This window comes from Gadus macrocephalus, chromosome 3 (assembly GCF_031168955.1).
Source record: "Gadus macrocephalus chromosome 3, ASM3116895v1".
Lineage (NCBI taxonomy): Eukaryota > Metazoa > Chordata > Actinopteri > Gadiformes > Gadidae > Gadus > Gadus macrocephalus.
Window position 1 is genome coordinate 14,074,311 of NC_082384.1, and position 12,520 is coordinate 14,086,830.

Sequence of the window (12,520 nt, forward strand, 5' to 3'; positions counted from 1 at the left end):
AAAGGAATAGGGGGAGATAGAGTCAAAGTTAGAGAGAGAGAGAGAGAGAGAGAGAGAGAGAGAGAGAGAGAGAGAGAGAGAGAGAGAGAGAGAGAGAGAGAGAGAGAGAGAGAGAGGGAGGGAGTAGAAACAGAGAGAGAGACTGGGAGGGAGATAGAGAAGAGATGTATATGGGGGGCAGGGGGTTAGAGACCGATAGGGAGGAGGAGCAGAGAGGGAGAGAAAAAGAGACTTAGTTTGACCCACTTGCCCAGGGGCCGTGTTTAATGTCATACCAGCCGTACTCTCTGATAAGGCAGTCGCCCTCACAGAAGATCAAAGTATTAATTTAACCTATTAATAGATATGATTATTATTACATATAATATTGAGTTGAATTATGTAGATGATTGAGTAATACTATTTCCTAGTATGCTTACGTAATTATTATTATAGTATGTAGTTAAGTATTAACAAAGAGTATTATTGTATATCATATTAGCAAATAGTATTATTATGCACTGTTTGATAAGAACGATTATATTATAATTATTATCCTAACCCTCTTACTCTATTCAAATATTTTCTGACCGACATTGATCAGACTTCATTGATCAGACTTCATTGATCAGTCTTTTAACCAAGGTATTTTGATTGCATGCTGTTTCTAAACTAATTGTAATGCCATTGAAGGTCTCATTGAAGTTCTATTGAATGGAATGGAATTTAATTTAATTTAATATATGTTAATTTATTTGAGTTAGTCTTCATTCTTTGGGCAAAGTCTTTTCTTTTGAGTACTGTAAAAGAAAATCTGACGTCAACAGTTTAAAAAACGGATGTTTAAATTAGGATTAGTAAAACTGCCATTTTGTGCCTCGTTTGAATGTCACCAGATGAATTGAACCATGTTTCATTTCAAGTGCTATTAATTGCCATTTGTCATAAGTGTTCACTGTTCTGACTTTAATGTTGATGATGAATTGGTGCAACCAAAACCGAGTCCTTATTTTATTCATTCAGGGCGGCAAATTTTCCTTTCTGATCCGATATGATTCATGAATATTTAGGAAGTGGTCTTGAAGAAGACACTAATCCCCAAACCGACATTGCACTTAAAGGACAATACAGGTGCTTTTGTACTCAAAAATCCCATATTCCTAATTGAGGTTTCTTAGATATTTTCGCTTTTTCTGTGGGACTATATTGCCAGCTTAATCATCACTGACTGAATGATTGTGTTTCTATGTTAACCGTTCTCACACTTTCAAATTCTAAAACACTCACTCAAATAGTCACACGCTCGCAAGAACTCACACTCTCACATCCGCATGAAAGCCGTCACATCGCCTGCAAGGATACTGGTGTGATTCAGGGGTGTTCCGTGGACTATGTGGCCTAGCATGCAGGCCGTGGGTTGGAGATGAACACTCTCCCACGTCCTGAGATGCTTCCCCATACCTTTTGTGGAGACGAGCCGTGGCAGTTATTGGTCCAGCAGCAGTTGGTCCAGCAGTGTTGAGACAGCTGAGCTGTGTCAGTGCCATGGAAGTAGATATCGGGCTGATGATGATCTGGGCCAATCACAAGCTTGTTGGGACAGTGGGGGATAACATCTAGACTTGGGAAGCCAGGGAGGAATGGCTCTAGAATGACGATCAGAGAGGAGCCCAAGTGTTAGGCCCATGGGTTACAGAGCTTGCCAACCTCACCTGTTCTAGTTGCTGATGCTATCAGGAAGAGTCGCCAATGGGCTGCTCAGATCAGGCTCTCTCCCTTGCTAAGGCAACTTTGGCTAAATACGCTAAATGACTAAATATAGTGAATAGTGCACAGTGCACTACCATTCCCTGTAGGTGATTTGAGGAACATTTCTGTTTTGTAAATGAAATGTTTGTGGAACATCACAGCTCATTGGACTGTGGAGACATTTTAAGTCATTTGCTTTCTCATTTGCTCTCATAATGATGACCAAGTGAGGACAGTCAGTAATATTAAGTCATTGTTTGCAGGTAATTGATAAGATTCAATAGGATAATAGTCATTAGTAAGAATTAATTTGTATGTAAATTAACCCTAACCCTTTTATTAGTTGAGTGTGAATTCTTACTGTAATAAATGTAACACTTTGTAACGCATTGTGAAATAATTTCCGCCAGAAGTGCGGAAATCAAACCTACTTTAATGTTTATGATGTGTGTGTGTGCACGTGAGAGAGAACGCCCCCACCTGCGCTATGCAACAACACGTGCTGACGTCAGAGACCGTAGCTCTGGTTCAGCTCCAGGACGTTGAAGCAATGTCATGACATCCCCCCCCCTCCTTCCCCAACGCCATGCTTCCGAGTCACAGTGTCAGGGGTTGGAGTGTAGTGGCACACCCCTCCTGGTCGCCAGCTTTTATAGCACATACTCTGGTCTTCACTTGTGTTCTGCTCAAAGCTGAACGGTTCTGGGTTCCTACCCTGATGTCGGCAGCCTAACCCGAAGGCATCCTTGGGCAAGTACCTGTACCTCTTCCTGCTCTGCCACGTATCCCAGTAGAGCCACTGTAGGTGGCTTGGGACAAGAGCATCTGCCCAAAGGCTGTATAGCCAATAACAGACCTTTTAGTTGTAACTTGGTACACAACATGACAGTTTGAAACACAAACGCGTCACAATGCCATAACTTTATCTTAGCCCTTGAGTTAGCTCTTGAATAGGCCACACGTCTGGGCAGCCAGGAACTTGCAGGATTGGAGAAGGAATCCGAATCCCTCTCCCAGAACCTGAACCAGATCTGAATTCTCCTCCCTTCTGTTCTCAACCGTTTAGCTACAGCTAGAGCTTTTATATTATTGCAGTGGTGGTGCAGAGAAACGGAGGTGGAGAAAGATGGAAAGAAAGAGGAAGAGAGTAGGAGAGCGAGTAGGAGGGAGAGTGAGAGAGATAGAAGAGAGGGAGAGAGAGAGAGAGAGAGAGAGAGAGAGAGAGAGAGAGAGAGAGAGAGAGAGAGAGAGAGAGAGAGAGAGAGAGAGAAGAGAGGGAGAGAGAGAGAGAGAGAGAGAGAGAGAGAGAGAGAGAGAGAGAGAGAGAGAGAGAGAGAGAGAGAGAGAGAGAGGAAGAGCAGCTCTGGTGTGCGGTCTCCCTCCTTCGGGCATCCTGTGCTATCTTTAACATACAGGCCTGTGTTGAATCTAACCTATCTCTCCCTGTATTACGTCATGCTGTAGGCCTGTGTTCCAACGCTCCTACCGGACTACAGGAGGCTCACACACATCTTTCGGTTTGGTTTCGAAATATTTTCCCAATGCAGTGTTGAGGTGGAATTCAATGGGCTGTGCATGCGATAAGCTAGCTAAAACACACACACACACACACACACACACACAGAGCGATGACATAACCCGCCACAAAGCATGCAGCCTGGAGTTTAAGTATACATCTGGTCGTGTTTGCAAGGGCCTTAAAACCGTGCGTTGGATGCAGTTAACTTGCGGCTCTGCTGTGTGTGTGTGCGTACACGGTGTCTGTGCATGTGTTGATGCTAAAGCTTTTGTGTGTGTCCGTGCTCGGGTCTTTTTGCTGGTCTACAAGGCGGTCTTAACTGCTGTCTCAGGACTGCAGTGCGTTACCGCGACAACGTTAATTATGCTAATTATGGAGTGTTGTTAGCCAGATCGCGCCATTTGTCGTCCGAATCTTTGAGTGCTGCCACCGTTAGCCTACCTATCAATTAATAGTTCATGTGAAACATGAATAAACATGAATAAACATAAGCCTCCATTTCATCCTCAACCTTTTTAACCTTAGTTTAACGCCGATGGGCAGTGGGATCTGTTAGTAAATAATAGTTTGTGTACAGCCACTTCAATGAAATACAACTTAATTCTAAATTACCAAAACAGTTGAGTGTTGCAGAGATCAACACTGAACTGGCGATAATGCGCAGCTGTTCTTTTAAATTCTTTAAATGTCCTCACATTGTTATGGGAGCTTTAGGGAGCTAATCTGGTCGCCACCATTGTGTTGTTTCCAGGTCTGTTCCTCTGCTTTATCTCAGCGTCTGTCTCACTCTCTCCTCAAGTATTCAGTTGCACTGACACTGTTCCAGTCTGTTGGACTGGGCTTCGGCAGGGATAAACACAACATATGTGTGTGTGAGTATCATTGTGTGTGCGTGAGTGCGTGTCATTTTGTGTGTCTATGTGTGTGTGTGTTTGTGTTGGGCCATATGCATATATGTGTACATATCATAACGTGTTTTATATCTACGGGTCCCTAGAAAGACAGTTGAACGAGTTTTCCTGTGTATTGAGAGGCACATGACAACAAACACAGATAGATGTGCATAAGTCTGTATAGTGTAGCCTTCGGCAGGCCTCCAGGTCTGATCCGGTTGACCTGATGTCCAACTACGGTGGACAGACATGCCCCATGTTGATGGTCCAGCTGTGGGGGTTGGCTTCAAAGAACCAGCCTGTCAGGGACCTACATGATTGATCCTGCCCCAGGATAGCCTCTCTTTCCTGGGCACGGAGCAGTGAAAGGCTGCCCTAGGTGGATCCAAGCTTGGACAGGTGGCGCTCAGCAGGGTCTAAACGTCCCCATTAATCTCCATTACTGCATGGTGTGTTGTGAGGACATGTGTGTGTGTGTGTGTGTGTGTGTGTGTGTGTGTGTGTGTGTGTGTGTGTGTGTGTGTGTGTGTGTGTATGTGTATGTGTCTGTGTATCTGTGTGTTTTGTGTGTTCATGACATTTATATTTGACATGTTAGCATTAACATAAGACTGATCATTCTGTATTTGAGCCTTTGAATAAATATTTAGGATTATTTACACTTCTTATGGACACGTGGAAAAGAAAAACAAAACCTATTCATGTAGGATCAGTTAAAGGCAAAAATCCCTTGGGTACAGTTGATGCTTTTAGCAGTTAGGATTTTTCTGCCCGACAACAACGGCGGCAGACATCACAGCAACACCCTGCTAGCGATGGCCGTCGCTAGCACGCTAGCATGGTGTCAGGCCGGCTTGAGGTGTCGCCCGGCGTTTCTTTAGCGGTGCGGATGGCCGTAAAGAGACAATCTAAATAATAGATAAAGAAAGCTGTAGCTGCCTTTCGGGGCTCTAGGGGCGCTCACTGAAACAGCGGGCTTGACACCTATTACAACGTGTTTTATGAGCTGCCTGGTGGCGTGCTGCGCTATTGTGCTGCTAGTGCGTGTCGCTGTGTGAAATGTGTAAGACGGAATGACACAGTGCAACTGCTTGTATGTGTGTATTTACTATATATATATATATACATATTTGGATTTTTATATATATATATATATATAATGAGCTAGCTAATTTCAAAACTTCATTCATAGAAAGAAATGAACAGTATGGCCTATGTGTAGCCCCTCTAGGGTTAGTCCTGAATGTGTTTGATACCCTTAGCGTGTGCAATTAAAAACATTGCATGTCTTAAGAGCGGTACCTCCAGTACCGCTCTCAAAGGCATGCTGTGTAACCATGGCGATGGAGTGGGTTGTCAACAGCACAAGGCCAACCTGTCAACTGCGCATCAGGACCTCTCAATCAGATGGAGACTTGTTTACGAGACACAAACACACCCATATATACATATATACAGTATAAACACAATGGTCTGGGAACCACACACACACACACACACACACACACACACACACACACACACACACACACACACACACACACACACACACACACACACACACACACACACACACACACAAACACACACACACAAACGCTTTCAATTCCAGCCCAGCCGCTCACTCAATGCATACAAATCACATACATACTGACACATGTCATATTAAAACCCATATGATACATGTCACCACCACAAATGCACAAACGACAAGTATAAAAAAAAAATTATAATATTGACAGGCCTTATACAGATACACACAGGAAGAATACAGTTAACACTGTAGGCTGTATACAATTTAACTCGTTTTTTCCTAATATGCTATGTTATGTGTGAGTGTGCCACTGTACTGAACTTTACAGTTCTGTCCATTTTAATGTGTATCACTGATCCACAGTATGTACAACATAACACTGTTGAACTGGAAGCACAAGGCCACCATGTTTGGCCATGTTTGTTCCATTGCAAGTCTTCCCAGTAGAACAACATCAAACAAGGAATAAAAACCACAACAACAACAATCAACAACAGCAATGCCTTTGTCTGTCTCTCATGTAATGCCTGTCTGGCAATCCGGAGGGCAGACGCCCATACTGTCAGCGGTTTAGACTTCCATTGTTGTCCAAGAGCATGTTGAAAAACTAATCCCAGAGCTGCCATGTTGGTTTGTAGCCCAATCCATCCTAGTGATTAATTTGGCGATCATGTTTCTTTTCTCTCCACCCGAACAACATCTGTGTTTAATAACAGCTTGTCTGATTTGCATCTAAGCAGAACAAAGAAAAACCTGCTGGCCAAATTCCATTGGTCGCTGTTGCTCTACACGGCAACAGGAAGTTGATACTGTGTCTCAAGCTGAACATCACGTCGTGGCTCCCCATCTAGAGATGGAGAGAGAGTGGGCCGGTCACTTTACATCCAGGGATGATGACCTCAGAGCACTGGTCGCACTGGTCGCCCAACTGGCAACATCGGCCCCATCGGCAGGTCCGATTGAAAATGAGTCTGGTTACCAGGACGATTAGAATGTTTTTTGGCTGCGTCCCGTCAACCTGTTGCAAGTGAAACCGTTTCCATCCAATCGCAATGCCTGTGACAAGGCCATCGTAGTTTGCCGACAGGTTGTCATGGCAGTTTGGTCTTTAGTCAGCCAACTACCCATTCTAACCTTTACTGGCTTACTGCTGAATTTACCTACTACTATCAATGCTTTACTACACCTCAGGAGATCCACGAAAAAGTTGATTCCTGGTCATTCTCCCGAGGTAAGAGGCAGTCTAAGGATGCGTTTTCAACGGGTGCTTTTTTCCTTCTACGTGGAACTTGCATGGACTCAGGTGATGTGGCAAAATGACTCCACGTTGAGGAAATCTCTCTGAAACAAAATCTATTCACATGTATTAATTTCCATACAAAAACCCTGAGCATATGGATTCTGCACACTGGGGGCCTGGAGTGGGAATCCAACCATGGCGCAGGTCTGTTCTGCGGCCGCCGCCGCGCCGCTGACTTATTACATAAGACTGCAGCATTAATAAGGAAATAAAGACTGGACACCTCGCAGGCTGGTGGGTTCCTCAGTGCAAGCTTGTGATTGCATGGTGGGCTTGTGAAGCTGGCTGCTAGTGACTTTATATTAAACATGTTTTCGGCGGAAGCGATCACACAGGGCTTCGGTGTCTACTTAAGGTCCAGGAGATGTTATGTTCTTAAAGGGCCCATGGCACGCCACCAGGTGGGACGTGATTAGCCGTTACAAGCCGTTTTGGAAATCTGCCCCTTATGAAATCACAGGTGGGCGTGTCCACCTAGATGTGTGCTGGATACATCAGTCTACCAGCCTACCCAGTGAACTGTAGCAAATGTTGCTCATCTAGCCGTCACACATCTAGGTGGACACGCCCACCTGTGATATCATAAGGGGCAGATTTCCAGAACGGCTTGTAATCGGCTAATCACGTCCCACCTGGTGGCGTGCCATGGGACCTTTAAGATGCGCTAACAATATTGTGACTGTTCGCAATGTTTATGCAGTCAGAGTGTTGCGTAATGGAGGGTGTATATTTGATATGAATAGTGATTTTTTGTATTACAAATCCAATATGCTTTGCAGGTACTGATTATTGTGTATGCAAGGTATCTTGTAGATTGTCATTGTCTTGCAGAGAGTGTGTGTTGTATGTAGTCAACGTCAGTGTGTGTGTGTGTGTGTGTGTGTGTGTGTGTGTGTGTGTGTGTGTGTGTGTGTGTGTGTGTGTGTGTGTTTGTGTTTGACGCCTATTGGGAAATATGTTGACACAATCACAATTCCCTAATCCTACAGCAGCCAAAAGGTGTGTTGCAGTGCCTGTGTGTGTGTGTGTGTGTGTGTGTGTGTGTGTGTGTGTGTGTGTGTGTGTGTGTGTGTGTGTGTGTGTGTGTGTGTGTTTGTGTGTGTGTGTGGCTCTCTCTAGGGGTAGAGTGCTGAACAAAATAGTACTTTTCCAAGAACCCCCCCCCCCCCCCCCCCCTCTATTTGCCAGGCATCAGTGCTTAGAGAGTGTGTGTGTAACTCAGATACTGGGAATTTAACCTAAGACCCCAGGGGTCACATATCTCGTAATAATAGGCTCCTCTCTCTCTCTATCACACACCTGGCAACCCCAGTATTGCACACAATCACACAAGGGAACACACACGCACACACACACACACACACACACACACACACACACACACACACACATACACACACACACACACACACACACACGCACGCACGCACGCACGCACGCACGCACGCACGCACGCACGCACGCACGCACGCACGCACACACACACACACACACACACACACACACACACACACACACACACACACACACACACACACACACACACACACACACACAAACACCAACACACCCCCCCCAACACACACACACACACACAAGCGCACACACACGCACACATACACACACACACACGCGCGCGCGCGCGCGCGCGCACACACACACATACGCAAACAGATGGGTCCACGACTAGTGTAGCTAGTGCAGAGCCTTGCAGGAAGTCTCTAGGACAGATGATATCAGCAGATATCTTTATGACTCCATTTATTGTCACTTTGTATGACATTATGTTCAGTCTCACCTGGTTTGACATTATGTTCAGTCTCACCTCGTGAGACATTGTGGTCAGTCTCACCTGGTAAGACATTATGTTCAGTCTCACCTGGTTTGACATTATGTTCAGTCTCACCTCGTGAGACATCATGGTCAGTCTCACCTGGTATGACATTATGTTCAGTTTCATCTGGTAATGGGTGGTCATATGATAATATAGCAGCCTGTGATACTATTTGAAAGCAGTATGATGTTATGTGTGGCATGGATGGCCAGGTTGAAGCTGGCTCATTGCGTTTACATGCACACCAGTTTGTGTGTTTGTATGTGTGTGTGTCTGTATGTGTGTGTGTGTGTGTGTGTGTGTGTGTGTGTGTGTGTGTGTGTGTGTGTGTGTGTGTGTGTGTGTGCGTGCGTGCGTGCGTGCGTGCGTGCGTGCGTGCGTGCGTGCGTGCGTGCGTGCGTGCGTGCGTGCGTGCGTGCGTGCGTGTGTAAATGTGTTTGGGCTTGAATGTCGTAATGTTTTCTGTATAGACAATAGGGCTTGTAGATCAGAGTGCGTCATGTGATCTTTTCTTGTCGATACTCCATATTGTCAAAATAAAAGAGGGATGTAGTCCTGTGAAAATCATGAACATAAATGTACCATTTAATGAACTGCTGAAATTAAATGGTGGCGGTCATGGAGATTTTTGAAATAGAATCACATTGTGATGCTTTGGATGACATCCATGTGGCCATGAATGGTACCCTAAACACACTTGTTGACCCTCTCTATCTTCCCTGTGGTATAGCGTCCCTGTTTTAAGGAAGGGATGATGGAGGTGCAGTTAAGGAACTCACTTTAAGGACGGATTCTGCCGTCCGGGAAGATGAGAAGGAGTAGTGATGCGTTCTCAGACAGAGGAGATGATTGTTGCTGCTAAGAAGTTCATTAGCTGTGCACAGGCACACTAATCAACATAAATATGCCTTCCTTTGCATAGCAATTAAAACACACTTACTACTTCTACTGATGCAATAATACAGTTATGTCTCCACAGATACCAACCAGTCCTACTTTAACACACAAACACACACACAGGGATCTGGAAGCAAGCAAAGATGTGGATAGTGTGTCAGTGTGGGTGGGTTTGCTCAGCATTATATAACCAAATACATGTTCACATAAACTACAGTGCATCTGCATTCTGCAAGTTTGGGCTATGTATGTGCATTTTTGTGTGTTAGTGTGTGTGTGTGTGTGTGTGTGTGTGTGTCTGTGTGTGTGTATTTGTGTGTACGTATGTGTAGGTTTGATTCTATATATGTGTGTGTGTGTGTGTGTGTGTGTGTGTGTGTGTGTGTGTGTCTGTGTTAATGTCTGTGGGTTTGTGTGCATATGTGTGTTTGTGTGTGTTTGCCTGTTCGTAAGTGTGCTTGTATGTGAGTGTGTCTCTCTTATCGAGGGATAGGAGAGACACACTCAGGCAGAAGCTGAGGTCAAAGGTCAGAGTTGAGGTTTGAGTCAGTCTCAAGACCAGCGATTTGTTTGATGATCCAGAGCGCTGAAACAGCACGGGGGAATGCTGCCATTATCATACCAGGATGAAGCAACGTCCTCCAATGTCCTCCCTCCCACCACCTGCCCAGGCACCATGGAGAGCTAGCTTAAGGGAGAGAGGAGGAGGAGGAGGAGGAGGAGGAGGAGGAGGAGGAGGAAGAGGAAGAGATGAAGAGTAGGGCAAATAGTAGTGAGGAAGAGGAGGAGGAAAGGAGGGAGTGGGTGGAAGAGGAGGAGGAGAGGAAGGAGTGGGAGGGAAAGCGGAGGGTTGGAAGAGGAGGAGGGACCGAGAGGAGGAGGAGAGAACGAGTGGGAGGAAAAGGACGAGGAGAGAGAGTAGGAGGAAGAGGAGAGAAAGAGTGGGTGGAAGACAAGGCGAAGAGGAGGGAGTGGGAGGCAAATGGGAGAGTAGGAGGAAGATGAGAGGAGGTAGTGGGAGGCAGAGGACAGGAGGAGTGGGAGGAAGAAAGGACTCTAAGAGTAACCTGAAACATGGTTCTGTTAGTCTGTGAAGCTGTATGTGTGTTGAATGTCCATTTGGTATCGCTTCTGTTGGTGTTTCCACTCTCTTGCTTAACTTGCGTCAACTTGAGGTTCTAGTGTTCATGTTGTAAACGGACTGTCACACGTAGGTATGGTGTTTACACAAGTGTGTTTTATCTTTGTGTGTTTTACCGAGCTAGCTTCTCTAACTAGCTACCTTCTCTAAGCTTCTAAATAGAAGTAGCTGCTACCTTTGCTACCTCGATTAAACTTGCAATTAGCCGAGACACACACACACACACAGAAACACACACAAAAATAGTTTAAGCAGATGCAGCCTTCACAAACACCACTTCCACACCATTATGTTGTAGGCTTAGATGGTGGGATGTTGGACACCCTCTGCGTGTGTGTTACAATCAGCATCCAGATGCTACAACTCAACCTAATGCTGCTGTCACCACTCACAACCTACCGTGATGTTGTGTGTTTAATGACGGCTGCCACCTTGTTAATCTGTTTTGTGAGTGTGTGTGTGTGTGTGTGTGTGTGTGTGTGTGTGTGTGTGTGTGTGTGTGTGTGTGTGTGTGTGTGTGTGTGTGTGTGTGTGTGTGTGTGTGTGTGTGTGTGTGTCTGTAAAGCCTTTCTTCACCTCAAATGTCCTAAAAAAATAACAAACCTATAAAGGTCTTCTAAAAGTTGCCCTGAAACCTTACATAAACGCCTGTCAGTGAAATGTGTGACACGTTATGGACTCCTCTTTCACCTTTTAAAAGTGATGCATGGTTGTATGGTTGTTCCTGGCCCGTTTAATTGGGTGTTGTCACCATGTGAGGCTGTTTGAGGTTACTCTATTACTTCACTCTCACCAATACCCTTTGACCCTCACCTGGGCTGACGTCTGCTTCCCTGTGTTGGGTTCCTTGTTGAAATACCCTCATCAGAACTTGCACGTTCACACATGTTGTTGTTTGTAGAGTGAATGTGTGAAGTAGCATTGATATATTCTGTCCCATAAACAGGACAATGCAACATCAATATAGTCAGCCATATGGGCTATAAAATAACATTGATATGTTGAGTCATATGGGCTATAAAATAACATTGATATGTTCAGTCATATGGGCTATAAAATAACATTGATATGTTCAGTCATATGGGCTATAAAATAACATTGATACATTCAGTTATATTGACTATGAAAGGTCATCAATAGATTCAGTCATGCAACATGTACATGAACATCGCTATATTAAGTAAAATAGACTGTAGTAATGCATTCATTCATTAAGACAATAAAAATAACTTTGATTCATTGAGTAATAAAGACTTTATTGATACATTAAATCATATAGACTACAACACAACATTGATATATTCTGTCACCTGGAATGCATTGATATATTCAGTAATTTTGATTATAAAATAACCATGATGCATTCAGTCACAAAGACTGTAAAATAGAATATAATCCGGCAAGAGGACGGCATTGATTCATTCAGTAAAATAGAACAGTGGTCCTCAAACTATTTATACTAATGTACCCCCCTCAAAGATACCCCAGCACAAAATATTTCGGTTAGGGAAAACTTAATTAGGCTTTTCGCATAACTTCTTGTGACCTGACCTGAATTCTGAAAGTTTTCTCTTAAAAAGAAACTTGGATGGCTTAGCGACATGACACTGCTGGCTGCATGCATCAAAGTCAGAGAGGGCCAGGGAGCACCTTAATCCTATTACGGAAACATTG